We start from the raw sequence: 4237 nt of genomic DNA on the forward strand, positions 1-4237 counted from the left end.
GTGCATAAATTCAACTGTCTGTGCCTCGTTTTTATTTGTGTGTGTGTGACTATCGGAGGCTGATTAGAGAAGCAAATTTCATCATGTGTCCACCAGGGAGCACCAGAGATCTACAGTACCACCCCCACCCCCCACCCCCAAAACCACAATCCAGGAGTCTCCTTCAACTCTGCTCTCCTGTAACACTGTCACAGCGGACACAGAAAGGGCTGGGCTGCCGTGCAATTAACCTTTTTAAATGCTACTTGAATAACTAATCAAAAATGTTGCTTCTTCACAAATACCAAGCAGCATTATTTTTCTCTTTTCAAAAGAACAGCAGCAACTGTTAAGGATACTGATTGGATATTTTGGCCCCTTTAAAGGGAAATCCAAACTGTTTATTAAATGAAAGAACTGCATTGCAACTATCCCAGCAAACATCTTTAGTAAGAAAGTTTAAAGGGTCTGATAATTACATTTATTGTTGTCTCTTACCTGCCTCCTTTTTAAAAAATAATTCTCCTCTTCTACTGCTCATTCCGTCATCTCCTGATGTATTAGTTCAGAGCTGCTTCAGGATGATCCATAAACCGTTTAACAGCCTTTTCTTAAGTTAATTCAGAGTAATCTTATCCCTTACCCACACACACACATATACACACACGCACGCACACACACCCGCTTTATACTGCAGAGCATGTTAAAGTGTGGCGATAGTGTCTGCAGCCCATCCACAGGCCCATTCTCCTGGGTCTTTATGATGCTAATGTACTTCCCGGTCTAATAAATCCCTGTAGAGCTGCAAAGAGTAGATCTTATGGCTCACTCAGATCACCACCTTTTCGCCCGTCTCCCCCACAACACACATACACGCACTGCTATTACTGCTGCAGAAACGCCTGCCTTGCACTTCCACTGATACTTAGGTGGCTGTTTAGCGAGTGGGAGCGAGGGAAAGGGTCGAGACAAATCAAACACGAAGGTGCAATTTAAGAGATGCTGGCACGGAAATGCAGAGTCTGGCCCTGGCATAGTGTCCTCGTGGGTGGGCGAACGAAAGGAGGCACTTTGAGAAAATACTCATGACTTCTTTTACTGATGGATCGACCATCTTGAATGGGTTAAGGCATTGCACCTAAGGGATCACTTTATCCTCCTTGAAGAAGAAGAAAAAACAGCATGTTCAACAAGCAGGGGACAAAGAGCTCCACCCAGAGCTCAGGGTAGAAACCTCTGTTGGACTGGGACAGAATGAAGCATCATTTTCTCCTCCAACCAATCCTCTCATTTATCCTCCCTCATCCTCACCCCAACTTCTGCCCCTACACGCAGCCCCCTCCCTCCATAGTCTTCTTCATCTTCTAGCTGCTGACTTGGTGGGTGTGTGTGTGTGTGTGTTAGTCCCACCTACATCCCTGGGGAGCAGTGTGTCACTCAGCTTGAAGCCCGCGGAAGAGGGGTGAAAGGGGGCTGATTGAGCTAATTTAGCCCCTGGATGGGAGAGCAGAAAAGGCCTCACCCTCTGCTAATAGACAGACATCAAAATGGAGATGAGGGGGAGGGGTGGTGGGAAAAGGGAGTGGGGGGAGAGTGGAGGGAGGGGGGACGATAAAACTGAGGCGACTTTTTGATGGATTTATCTCTTTTTGTCCGAGGTGATGTGGAGGGGGAAAAAAAACTTTTATGAACACCGAGTGACATTGCGAAGTTGGTAAAGGTTTATGTGTGTTGCCTGGAATTAAAACCTGCTGATATTACTTATTGATCCATCCTCCTCCATTAAGATACCCTCAATCACAGCCTTCTTTATGATCTCTCCTGCCCGGGCCACTCACCGCACATTCTCCTTTTGACAGGCAGGCTGCAACTCACCCCAAAACTACTGGCTTTTACTGCTATGAATGGAAATTGGAGACACTTTTTATAGCCCTTGTAGGCATGAATAGTCCTGTAGGCTCTGATGGCCCACTATCAAAAAGCCTCTAATGAAGATGGCACAATGACACAACATTGATTCCCCCCCCCCCTTTCCTTTAGCTTCATAATTCATCAGGACCGAAGTTTGCCCTAAAGTTTGGGGCATCTCTGAAGTGCTGATGTCCACGTATTTCTCCCCACCCACCCCTAAAAAAAGTTCTTCCCCTCTGTAAGGAAAGACCCAAGCTCCTTCAAACCATTAAACAGGCTAAAACCAACGCTCCTTCCTCGCACACTGTCTCTAACTAACTAGGTCTCAACACTATCGTCGCGCACCTCCCTGTCCTTCTTCATTCCCTCTTCTCCTGCCCCTCTTTATTCCGCCGCTTCTTTGTCCATCTTCCTCTACATATTTAATACTCTCCACTGACTCCTCTCAACCCCTCGTGCCTCTATTCCTGAAAGAAAAAGGGGCTCAAATTGGCTGGAGAGATGAATAATGTCCCCGCCATTAACAGTGGCGCGGACGGATCAGTCTTTTCATGTGTGCAGAGGTGACGAGATCAGCTGCGGGAGAGTTGAGGGCCGGTTGCAGCGGCACTCTTTTCATTCTCGAACTTTTGCTCAGACTGCGGCAGAGGCAGAGAAGAAATGAGTAAGATGAAGCTTTGCAAAGACGCAAAGAGTAAGGGTTCGTGAGCTGAGATTGCAGCAATTTCAAATTCCTGCTTAAATTTAAAAAAAAAAAAAAGAGTTTGAAAGGACTGTCAGCTGAGGCTTAGACTTTTAGATATTTTGAAACAGGTGTATAAGAAAAAACCCCGCACATTTTGTGAAAGCTGTTATTCAGTTTTTGTGTTTGCCTAACATCATAAGTAGCATTGCGCTTTCTTATTTATTCTATCATCACAATCAAGTAGCCTAATTTCTCCTCATATGCTGCAAATGGTTACTTTTTCTTCTGCATGGCCAGTAGGGGGAGTTAGTGGTCCACACCTCGGTTGAGCCCAGTGAAAATGGAAGTCAAACACGGCCTGACAGTTCTCAGCGCTGAGAATTAATATGTTGTTTTGAATCGCTTGAATGTCATTCGCTGACAGAAAGAACATCTGGTGCAACCTTTGTCAAATTAAGACATGGTGTCCCTCTCTAAATTCCTCCAGAAGGCTTCTCGGGAACATAATAGGCAAACTGTTGTTCGGCTCCTAGTGAGAGATCAGAGCTGGAACACAAATATTTTAACATCTTTTTTTTCCCTCTTTTTTTTTTTTTGATTGAAGAGGCGCTAAAGTAAGCTTATCATTATTAAGACAAATAATGTGCCTGACACCGATTTGACACATTTTGAAGGTTAACTGCTCCATCCCTTTCTCCTGCGGTTGATGGTGTGCCCGTGAAAGTGGTGACTCTGTCATATCTATTGGAAGTTTTGTCAGACTCTATCATGCACAGCATCCGTGACCTTGACCACCAAATCATCACTCTAAGAAAAACATTTTTTTTAAAAACCCAAATTGAAAAACATGAAGATTACAAAATAGTTAATGGTCTGGCACACAGGTGCTATTCTTTGCTAAGCTCCTGAGATCTATTTGTTCTTTTGCTGTGTTTGTTTTTCTGTCTGCCAACCCGTCCAGCCATCCACTCATCCATTCATCCGTCCATCTTGCAAATCCTCGTCTGTTTCGTTCTGTGTTGTTGTTGAGCGAGAGGCTGTTTCCATGAACTTACAATCTGAAGGTTGCAAAGATTTGACTCCTTTTTTTTCATACCTCCCTGAAAAGCAGCGTAGATTATACAGCCTACAGCTTTTATCACATGTATGCCCTTCTTCAAGCTTCTTTTTTATTCTCGTCCTCTCGTCTCCCGCCTTTCAGAGACCTGAAGATAACGGCGCGGCACATGACGCCATTGTCCTCCCTCTCTCGTTCGTAGGTGGAGATTTAAAGTTCTGCTTTAAAACTGCCACTTCTCCAATCCTACTTAACCCCCCATCGTCTTCCTCCTCTTGTCTCCCCCCTTCCTCCTGAGTATACTACCTAACCCTTCTGAACTTCAGTCGGAGTTACTGAAGACCCGGAGTACACTGGGGAGTCAGCTACACCACTGAGAGAGAGACAGAGATAGACAGAGACTTAGCTGCCTGCTATTCTACCACTCTCTCCGGTAATAAGAAAAGTTTCTGTTCTTTTCTGTGTTACAGCAGGGAGATAAAACTAGGGATCACTCACACTCACATGTACTTCTTTTTTTTTTGCACAGACACGCACATAAAACACAAATCTGTGAAGATACGCGCACACTCGCACACAAAAAGAGGCACGTTATGGACAAAGGT

This window comes from Rhamphochromis longiceps, linkage group LG5, assembly GCF_057381845.1.
Source record: "Rhamphochromis longiceps isolate RC_006_pf linkage group LG5, R_longiceps_female_GT1.1, whole genome shotgun sequence".
NCBI lineage: Eukaryota > Metazoa > Chordata > Actinopteri > Cichliformes > Cichlidae > Rhamphochromis > Rhamphochromis longiceps.